The sequence below is a fragment of the Canis lupus genome, chromosome 14 (assembly GCF_011100685.1).
Source record: "Canis lupus familiaris isolate Mischka breed German Shepherd chromosome 14, alternate assembly UU_Cfam_GSD_1.0, whole genome shotgun sequence".
NCBI classification, from domain to species: Eukaryota; Metazoa; Chordata; class Mammalia; order Carnivora; family Canidae; genus Canis; species Canis lupus.
The window spans coordinates 28570889-28582388 of NC_049235.1; the positions used below are offsets into that span (position 1 = coordinate 28570889).

At 35.0% G+C, this 11500-nt stretch overlaps 1 long non-coding RNA gene across 1 annotated transcript in view; it reads left to right on the plus strand.

The window, feature by feature from the left end:
* The window catches only part of LOC119867546, a 68052-nt gene extending 58952 nt beyond the window's left edge, over positions 1-9100 (plus strand). The window contains exons 5-7 of the long non-coding RNA XR_005369183.1: positions 7626-7868; positions 8296-8368; positions 8968-9100. This is a non-coding gene — a long non-coding RNA (uncharacterized LOC119867546). The remainder of the gene's footprint in view (positions 1-7625; positions 7869-8295; positions 8369-8967) is intronic.
* Positions 9101-11500: the final 2400 nt, after the last annotated feature.

The following is an 11500-nucleotide window of genomic DNA, read 5'->3' on the forward strand; positions in this document are numbered from 1 at the left end:
CTAATTTCCATGGGTCAAGGAACAGCTTGGCTGGGTTTACTGCTCAGGGTCCCCTAAGGTTGCAGTCAAGTGTGGACTCAGACTTGGGGGCAGATTTGAAGCTCAGGATCTATTTTCAAACCTAAGTATTTTTTGTTTTTTCATAATTCACTTTTTTCATAATTCACTTCCTTGTCAGTGGCATACTTCCTCAGGGCTAGTAGGAGAGAGAAGCTGCTGTTTTTCAACTCTCTGACCTCTAGCCCCTCCTTTAAAGATCAGCTCAAGCCCACCCAAAATCCTATCCCTTTTGATTAACTTAAATCAATTGATTAGAACCCTTAATTGCACCTGCAAAATCTCTTCAGCTTTGTCATGTCACATAATCTCTCACTGGAGTGGCATCCTTTATATCAATAGGTCCTACCCAGACGGAAGGGCAGGGTAGTATAATAAGACTTGAATACCAGAAGGCAGGACTCATGGGACCATCTGGGGATCTAGTCTACCCTACTGAGGAACTTCAAGGATAGCAGTAAACATAGCAGAGAGCTCAAAAGAGAAGACAGGATCATAAAAGGCTCTTAGACCCACAATTTGCTGATTTCCTGAAAGCCTACCCACCACCAATGTCCAAATCAAAATAATTACAATGTCACAAACTGTATTCTTCAGACTGCTTCACTTAAATGACAAAGTAGTTACTTTTACTAAGACCAGTGGCAAAACAGATTTTCTGTTTAAGTACATATTGCTGAAACTTGTATGAAGAGAGCATACAAGGAAATAGAAAATATTAGAAAATATTTTCTGGCATCTTTTTTTTCTAAGTTAGTGTCATTGGGGCATTTTCTTCTAAACATTTAGACCCATTAAGGAGGAACAACACATCAGGTCAAGCCCGGCCAATAACAAAACCAATTATCAGCTTTTGTGAGGATGGAGATACACGTACTAAATAATCCATAATAAAAACCTCAAAAATCAGAATTTCTAGTGACTAGAATCTAGATTTCAAGAGTCATATCGTCAAAATTTATCTTCACTAAAATGTTACAAAGTTTTTGCTGATCATAATCACCATATAGAATATTTTTACTATCTCAGCATTAAATAATTATTTTATAATAATATGCCTAACCTTTACATTATATTCAAATTTAAGAGGAAGAAATAATAGAAAAAGTAGGGATGAGATAAAATAATATTTTATCATAGCTAACTTGAAGTAAATGTTTTTAATTCAGAAGCACAAACCATAGAAAATATGGATAGGAGTCCATTGTTGCCTTTGTTTCATTAAATTGTACATAACATGCTTTTCAAGTGAAAGTAGAGTCTCCTTCTTGTATTTACAATGATGGTTTTTAGCCTATTGATTTAGAAGATATTTTGCTTCTCTTTTCAACAGGAAGTATGAGATCACTGATAAAGCTTAAGCCCATATGTCTTGATAGAGCACTATTCTTTGTACCAGTTATACTCAGTACTTATTGCATATTTTAAATTATTTATATTTCAGAGGAAAGGGTTAGCTAGGTAATTTACATAGTAGTGGTAAAATCCCAGTCCACAAAACTAACTGCACAGAACACAAAGCTCGCTTCCAAATATTTACATAGTTCCAGAATTAGGATAATAAGGTACTTTTCAGAAACAGTGAAAAGCAACAAAAGTCCCTTTTGGAGAAATAGAACAACAGACCTAAGTTTCAAATCTCAGTGGACAAAGACATAAATCAGATAGAAAGATATAATTTCAGAGAGAGCCAATTCTCTATTAGAAAGGGGATGTGGGTTCTGGGAGGCATGCACTTAATTCTGACTTATGCACACCACAGTGTTGTCCATAGAACTGTACAAATCGCCCTGTGAAAAAGGTTAATCAAATGTGTAGCGTGACTTAGGATAAAATGCCTTGGATGGCTGACCAATTCGATTCATATCTCCTGGTGGAGATCCATAATGTCTCAATTCTTAATTATCTAGTCTTTTGTGCATTAAAAAAATGGCCAATAAAATGTCAGCCAAGAAACACACTGTTCATTCCTTTCAGGTTTATTTTAAACCTATTGCACTTAGGCTAGAGCTAAATCAATTTTTCATGAATATCTACCCCAGTAGATTGCACCTCAAGCCAGTTCAGATCCCCAGAGAATTTTAAAAAAGAGATTTATCAAGTAACAAGTAACACCTCAGGAAAAAGAAACAGGGTTTTTAATTGCTTTGTGCGCTCCCTAATTGAAGGCAGGCACCTTCTTGAAGCACTGGCTGCCAGGAGGAGTGAGACTCCAGTTGGCCCTGCCTAATTAATCCTGTGATACAAACCTTCTGGCTTCAATTTTCACATTTCTGTCTCTTTTTAGAGGTGATAATAAAACTAAAAATTTATGTTGGTTACTGTATGACTATAACTGTGCCAGCGGAACACAAATAAAACCATATGGGCTAAGGAGACCTTGTCTCCACATTTCTGGTTCCTCCGTGGTGGGAGGCACAGGGGCAAGCTCTGTGCTGACAAGACAAGGTAGGGGAAGCCAGTAGCAGGGCGGAAGCGCAGGTCAACTCCTCCTTGTGAGTTTGCTCGGCGAAGATGACTCATGGAGGCATATGCCTTTTTTATTGACCAGAAAAAATGCTCAAAATAGAATCGTATGCTCTGATAGCTCAACGGCTCAGTGCCTACAAATCATAAAACTGCACTGGAGCTTTTAATGAAAGGCAAATTAGGCAGCTTAGCCTTTAAAAAACTGGTCGGAGCAACAAGTGTAGGGTCTTTTATCTCAATAGCTTACATATTAAGACTAGTAAAAGACATCCTTCGAAACGCTGTGACGCCAGCAATGTCCAGAGTTGAGCTGGGACGCAGAAAGCATCCCAGGCTATGAATCAGCTCCACCGTTGACCCAGGTCAAAATTATTTTGCTTTCTATGGAGAACCTTAATTTCTAATGTGACATGATTGCTAAAAGCCCTGTGGAATGATACTTCCAGAAAGAGGCCATGTCATTGAAAAATATGTGCAATCAATAATATGTCATACCGTATCCAAACCTAGAAGCCCAAGTGCATCTGGATTTGTCCTTATATTAGTTATGAGACATGATGTTTGGTTTTTTTTAAAACATCATATGAAAATAGTAAAGCCACTCTATCCTCTGACAGTTTTTTGTCTGCTAATACTTATTCTTCCACCTTGATTTATCAACAGCATGGTATTTTCAAAGACTGGAATAAAAACCCAAAAGGTACCTTGTATCATGGTATTCATATATACTTCATACATTTTTTTAAAGAGAAATCTCCAAATATTATAGGATTTCAATTATTTTCATATGTTTAAGTCTATGCCACTTTTTAAAAAAACAATCCTTTTTAATTCTATTTATTTTGAATAGAGTTTCGACTCTGCTGAATTTTTAAAAATATGAGAGCCATCTGGTGGTCAACAATTATATTTTTCTTAAAAACAATTTTGTGTGTCTTGCAAATAAAGTGTTGTTCTATTTTTAAGTTTGGTACCTTTTTTTTTTTCCCCAGTAAAGCGCTCTAACAAAGATACTAATTCTCCATCCACATATGCCTAGTTAAATGGATTCTCAATATGAAACTAACTTTCCAAATACTCAGTTTTCATTGGACATGCCACCTATTTGTTATAAATATCAAATAGACTGTTGTTTCTATATATTTCACATATTTACAGAGAAGTGACAAAAATTACACAAGGAGCTGTGAAAAATACAAAGATGTTGTTAAAAGCTTTATAATATGTTGGTTTTAATACTTCCTAAATCAAAAGTGATTTTTATAGAATATTCCTCATAAAGATGAGGCATTGGAAACCAGGTTTAGGATTCCATGAAGATATACAGATGTGGAATAGAATTTAAAAAGGAAAGATTCAAGTGTCAAAAAAAATTATAAAGGTTCAAGGTTTGGCCAGCGATAAGGAAAACATTGAAACAAAGCTGACATTAATAAGGAAGTGGTTGAAATTCCACATGCCTGGCTCATACAAATTTTTAAAAAGCTGTTTACCTTAAAAGGTAGTATGTATATACACATGTGCATATTACATAAATACATACAATACATATAATATACATATTATACATATACATATACATATGATATAATACATATATTATAAAATGAAGCCTATTGTGAAAATACTATTACATGACAATTTCATTCTGATCTCTACCTCATAATTAAACTATAGAGTTTTTGTTGTTCTTAGTAGATTTGTTAACTGTTTTTACTGTTAGTTAACACACACTGAGTATTTACTAACATGGCAAGTTCTTGACTAAAAGCTTTTTTAAATGGTCTCCTTGAATCCATGTAAAATTCTACTTCACAAGTACTGTTAACCTCCCATGAAACTAAGGAGGCATAAGAGGTCCAGAAAAATAATGAAATTGTTAGAATGAATGGCCTTGGTTTCATCTGAATTCTACACGTTTATCTATCATTCAAAACCAAAATGACAGCTAGATACTCTAATTTCTCATAGTTTCACCATGTTTTCAAAAATGTAACTGTGTCCCCAGTTAGCTTTGGTAATAGGTAAGGTATCAACCTTATAAGCCTAGTCCATTACCAAGTGATGTGGGAAACCAATTAACACAAGAACTCAAAGGAATGTTGGGGTGATGGTCACCAATCACTTTAGCCCATTACATGCTCTTTCTTCATCCTCTTCTGGAACAAACTCTTTCCCTTCCCTTCAGACTCAATTGTCTCCCTACTCCATCTCTAGAGTTAAGGGGATGGTGCTAAACCCCGTACTCTGAGGATTAGGCATGCAATCCGGGCCTGGTCACAGCAACCCTTTCAGGAGAAAGCAGGGGACTCAAACCAGAACAGGCAGAGACATTTCTGCCAGTTTTTCTTACCTTTAGTCTGGGAATTATCATAAGAATTCCTACCTATCAGATCCTGAAATTTAGATGATATAAGCATGAACTGCACTGCTGCCCTGGGCCCCTTGCCATCTCCCCTACACACTCTTATGTACTTGAAAGAACAGAACAGAACAAGGTGAACACATACAGAAATACAAGAAATAAGATAAAACAGAAGGCCTAATGAAAATACAGACTGCCACTCTGTGCCTAAACGCCCTAAATGAGCATCATTCTTACGTAAGTTCCTCCAGAGGTTGAACTGCCCCTAGAATCCTTTGAATAAATATGTGGCCATTGTTTGTTGAGCTTTGTTTCTGTTGTTTTTGTTTTGTTGTTTGTTTTGGCTTGAGCTAGTATGAGTTGGATTTTTGTCACTTGAACACAAGAAGCCATTAGAGTTACAATCACAAAATATTAGGTTCCGTATGGCAGAAAACAGGGACAACCACTGTTTAGCCAATAGTGTCTACTGAGTGTGTTTTAAAATAAACAATTTCCCTAGGAAAAGAGCCAATGTGCCTGCATATGGCAGGGAAGTGTGACACAAAGCACCAGACTGGTTGCGGCAAACATCGGAATGAGCCAATTTCCAAAAGCTCAACAGTTTTAATCCCCACCAGCATGTAATTTTTGTTTTTATCTCACCCTTATATGTGTAAAACCAGTTTCAAAATTTACACACTTAACAAAATATACACACACCCCTCCTGATTTTGACTATGTTCAGGCCAGGAAGTAATTCTTTGAACTCTATCTTCATCATCTACAGTTAAGTGGCAGACATAGTGGAAAGAAGAGTGTAAATTTCAATGAAATCAGAATGTATTTAATTCTCATAATGAGAAACACAAGATCCAATAAACAAAAAAACTTATGCTTTCCAGTTGGACCACTCTAGCTTAATGTCCCAGTTTTGCCACTTCATTAGTTATGAAAGTTGGTCTCTCTGTCCATTTCCTTTTCAATATGAGAGTGGAATACCAAAGTCAGTTTCAAGAATGGAAATAACCTAAAAAGAACCTAAAAAGAAAAAAAGAAAAGAACCTAAAAGAGATAGTCAGTAAACATCAGGTGTTGCTTTGGTTATAGACATTTTTAAATGTCAGTATTAAGTCTGCATATACTTTCATTAAAGCAATGAAAACACATGCCCAAGAAAAAAAAGGTTTAATTTCTTATTTACTAATTTTGTTTTTTCTGAGTATTCATAATAAGCTTCTTATAAAGGCACTAACAATCAAAACTAATAGTTGGAAAATACAGTGCTGAAATTTAATGGTATTGTCATTATTGCAAATACACAAATATTTTATTGTGACTTTATTTTCTGTGAATTTTATTTAAATGAAGATATTTCTCCCAATACTCCATTGTCTTGTTTTCTAAAATACGGTGAGAAGAATTTTACAGCCTCACAGTCTAGCCCCATGACATTCATTCATGAAATGCAGAGGGCATTACATAATCTCTACTCATTGTTATGTATATGTTCAGACAAAATTACTGCATGAAAATATTTAATCTGAGGCAGACTTACTTCAAACAGAATAAAGCCAAGTTTGAAAGTGATGCCCAGGCACGCCTGGGTGGCCCAGCAGTTGAGCATCTGCCTTTGGCTCAGGGCGTGACCCCTGGGTCCAGGATCCAGTCCCACATCGGGCTCACTGCAGGGAGCCTGCTTCTCCCTCGGTGTCTCTGCCTCTCTCTCTGTGTCTCTCATGAATAAATAAATAAAATCTCTAAAAAAAAAAAAAGAGAAAGAAGAAGAAAGAAAGAAAGAAAGAAAGAAAGAAGAAAGAAAGAAAGAAAAGAAAAGAAAGAAAAGAAAGAAAAAAAGAAAAGAAAAGAAAGAAAGAAAAGAAAGAAAGAAAGAAAAGAAAAGAAAAGAAAAGAAAAGAAAAGAAAAGAAAGAAAAGAAAAGAAAAGAAAGAAAGAAAAGAAAAGAAAGTCATGCCCATTATGCAACATAAAATAGGTGAGGGATTCCCTAACTTTTTTGACATACTACAATCTCTGGGAAACTTGCAAAAGTACCGGTACCTGTAACTGACTACCCATTCGCCTACCCGATTATCATTCAATTGTTTGGGGTGTAGCCTAGCCTTTGAAAGTTTTCAAAGACCACCTGGTGATTCTAGTGAGTATCACCTTTAGGAACTAGCCTTCTCACTGTGTCTCTTATCACTGCTTATGCAGTTTTAGCTGTTTCATTTATTTTCCTCTAAATCCAAAGCATACAGCAGAGAAAATTGTTTTGTAAAAGACACTGAAACAAAACAAAACAAAAAACTGTTTCAATCATTTAATCAAATTAATGTGTTTCATTATTCACCACACACTGGTAGGGATGAAAGAAGAAAAACAAGTACAGGACATAGATTAAGTCAACATTTTTAAAATATAGTTCACATGATAGAACAAATCCACATAAAGATAGTGTAATTCTGAACGTCTCCTCAGGAATAAGAGTCCTCTAAGGACTTCATCATTTGAAGACAGTCCGAATACTTTTAAAATGCAAGTAACCACATAACTGTAGCCATCTTAAAGGAACTCCCAGGTGATTTTAATATGCACCAAAATTTTCTTTGGCCAATGTGATCAAAGTTTTGTTAACATAGAGGCTGATAGCTGGGAACTATTGACTGATTTTCGTTCACATCAGAGCTACGTATATTCAGCCCTTTTCAGATTCATAACAATATTCTATCTCTTTCTTGAATCCACCACCTAGTCCCATTGGTGTGGGCATGCCAGATGCTGATGCTGAGACGTTGGTGGCTGGGAGCCATGAACATGCCCACAGTATCCATATTCTTCATCATCATAGAAAGAACAGAGGGAATGCCCCCGTGTACAGAGTTCTTGGCTCTTTTCTAAAAATCCCAACTACCACCACAGCTTGGCATTACCAGCTTTTCAAGTTTTCCATCCCAAGGCTGCAATCTCTACCTCAGGTTTACAATGAGGACTAAAGGTAATGATGCACAAAGAAAGCACTTAACACTGTGTCTAGAATCTAGCAGCCGCTCAGTACATGTGTTTTCAAAACCAAGATAACACCCAATTCCATTGTCTTGGAATCTTAGTGGTAATTCTAAAAGCGTTCATTAAAAAAAAAAAAAAAAAAAAACTCCTGAAAGTCTGTTGTAAGTGAAGCATATTTCACTTTGTTCAAATTACTGCCAACCATTCCCAAACTTACTGATTTTTTTTTAATTTTGGGTATTTTGCCCTTAAAGTTCAGTCTTTCAAAAATGAGTAGTTGTAGATTCCTAAGAGGCAGTCTGTGGATACCCAAAGATATTCTTACCTGAAGCAGGTTGTGACAGATGCATAAATAACTGGGGGCAGAGTAACAGTGTACTTCTCAGCCTTTCATTAAGTCTTCCCTCTTTTCCCAGCAAAGGCAGAAGAAACCAAAGTCATAGAACATCTGAACTCTGTCCAAACTTCAGCTATATTTTAAAATTTCAGGTTAGCATGTATAATATATTAATGCTATACAACTTTTATTGTGTTCACTTTAAAATTTATATTAAGTAGATTGCTACATTATGGTAATGTACTAAATTACCTAAAGCAAAGTAATACAATGATTAACTGACTATAAACATTGGTTTATGGTCAGATTATAAAGTATTACAATGATTAACATTATGCATTTTCATAACAGCAGAAAATTGCAGGATGAAATATCTGTGGATTGACTCAGTGCCATTAGGAATAATAAAACAGTGGTATAACTCAGTCTCGAGTTACATCTTGAGAGTAAACTTTGTTTTAAATCTCCTCTCTAAGTGGTTGAGAAATTCATTAATTTAAAATGCCCAAAGCTTGCCAAATACAAGGTAGAGAATGCAAGTATTCATACTAATTTATGATAGTAAGCAGAATAGGGCTTAACTAACAGTTTTTTAGTCTTTTTCTCTAATACTTTGCTGTAGAACCAGATCCATTTTATTTATTATGCTCTTTCAATGATTAAATAAAACCGATATACTGAAGATTTAGATCTTAACTTCTTTCAAAAATAGATTTGAGATGGGTTATGATATTTAAAAATACACTTTCAGATTGAGAGAAGCTTAGCTCATCAGCTAAGTGAATAGATCAATTCTTTGTGAGAAGCAGACAACCCAGAGAAATAAAGACCTGGTAAAGTCACTGATTTAGATTGTTCTTCAGAGATGAAGAGTTGGAATGCAGGTAGGTACCAAAACAAAGGATTTGGGCAGCAGTGAGGAAATCTAGAAAAATAATGATGGAATAATGTGGCAAAACACTATAGTGGTATTGTCTAGGCTTGATTTCTCAGGTTGCCACACAAATAAATAATCTTAGGCAAATTACCTTAATTTCATCATCCGTAAGATGGGCACCTCTCTCAATTGTTGAATGGATTAGATAAAAATTGCAAAGTGACTGGCTCAAAATAGACAATAAAAGAGTTACTTTGTATTTATTGATTTTACTACAATTGTTACTGGTTAATCATAACCAGTTGATTATTGTTAGATGCTAATGATAGGACATAGTCCCAATAGGAAAAAAAAGGAATAAAGTAAAATTGGGAAGAGCCATTTGATAATGTCAGATAGAAAAAAAAAAAATCAAGAACACTGGCTAGGGAAAATGATGGAACTTGGGAAATTGCACTGAGTCCTCAAATACATGTGTTGATCATTCTGTATTGCAGAGCCTCAGACTTATCACAATGATATCTGTCCACTCCTGGAAGATGTAGAAGAGTTTTAGTCTTTCCTAAAACTAAACTTCTGTTCTGGTTACTACTCCAATGATTAAACCATCGATTGTGGCTACTTATGTTTTTGCCCACCTTTCCCTAGATAAGCAATTTTCACACAGGGAGTCATATTTTCTATAATCCTAGCTCTTAACACAGTCATAGACTTATAATAGACGCTCAGTGAAGATGGGTTAAATTAATGAGTTAATAAATGCTTAAGGAAAAATGGAAAATTTTCAAATTAATGAATTTTGTCTATATTGTTTTAAATAGATAACTGAATGTCAAGTTAATTTCTAAACTTCCATTAGCATCTATATATCCATGTAGCTGCTCATTTGTAGACTTCCCTCCTGCTTTCTAGTATCTAACATATTAAAATCAAGTATTAATTGAATAGTTCAATCCCTTTTTTCCATGCTGTTTCTTAGAAAGTAACTATAAACAGACTAACATTAGAATTTCAACATGGCCACTATAATAATGCTCTAGAAAATAAAGTCAAACTCATGGGTTCTTAAAACCTGCACAAATAGGTCAATGTGATACTTTTGGGATTATAAGGGTGGTGTGACAAGCAAAATGATACCAAAGCCATTTTTTTTTAACCAGAGAAAAATTACTGTAATATTCCTTGATTTTAATGAAGCAAGTTTAAGTTTTATGTCTCCCTATACATGGTAACCAAATGCCTCTCACTGATCTTAATTTGGTTTCATTTTTCTTACCCTTAAAAAACTCCAGGGAACAAATTTTTGATATCATCAGTATATAAACTAATTGCTAATGCAAGACTCTCTCCAAATGTGGTTTGTGACCAATTTTTTTAATGCCCTGCAATTAGGTAAGTATAAAAATGTTAATCACCCACACATTTTCAATGAGCAATGTGTACAATCTCAGTGACTTTTTCCTCTTTCCCTATGTTTGTTCTGATTATACTTATGGAAATGCAAAATTATGCTACTGAATCTAATAAAAAGTGGAGGCATACATGGTATATTTTTTAAGTTTATTTTCTAAATAATTCATCCATATTGCACTTAATAAAGCTATCAGTCTGTGGCAGATAACAAAAAGAAACTAGTCTTCCACCACAGATAGTTTGAGAAGCACTATCCCCTATTACATATTTTCTTAAAAAAAAAAAAAAAAAGACAGAAAAAAAGACAGAAAAAAACCCCCACTATTTTTAACTTGTTAAAAATTTGGCAATACTCTCTATCTTCTCCTGGTGCTGCATTCCATTTATTATTTATGTGGTCACAAATTAAGTATTACTTCAATAAACCGTAAAATTATTAAAACTGAGTTTAACAACAACAACACCTGACCACATCATTTCCGCTTAAAACACTTTAGTGGCTTCTTAACAAAATCTTTCATGCTTTTTAAGGCTTAAAAGAAGAGTCTAAGATCTGCCTCTAGACCACTCTTTTAGCTTGATCTCCTCTCCAGCCCTCATTCTCTTCACTATAGACCACACACATAGGCTCTCATTTTCAGGTCTCGGAGGTTAAGCTTACTTACTGCATGCAACCTTCCCTTTCTCTGTCCTCATACACAAATACAAATACGAGCATAGACATGTGCATACACACATGCACACCCAAAAATATTGCCAACTCCTGCTCTTTCGTTACTGATCAAACTACAGGGAAACTTTTCCTGGTCCCTTGACCTCTCTGTTGTTCTCTCTGCCTTTCATACAATTTTCTATATATATAAATGTTTTTAATAGCTTTTCACTGGATCATAGTCCTGGAAGAGCAAGGAACTACTTTCTAGGTTTTGGTATTCACAGAACCTAGCTTAGGATCTAACACACTGTGGGTTCTTAGCGTTTATTAAATGAATTG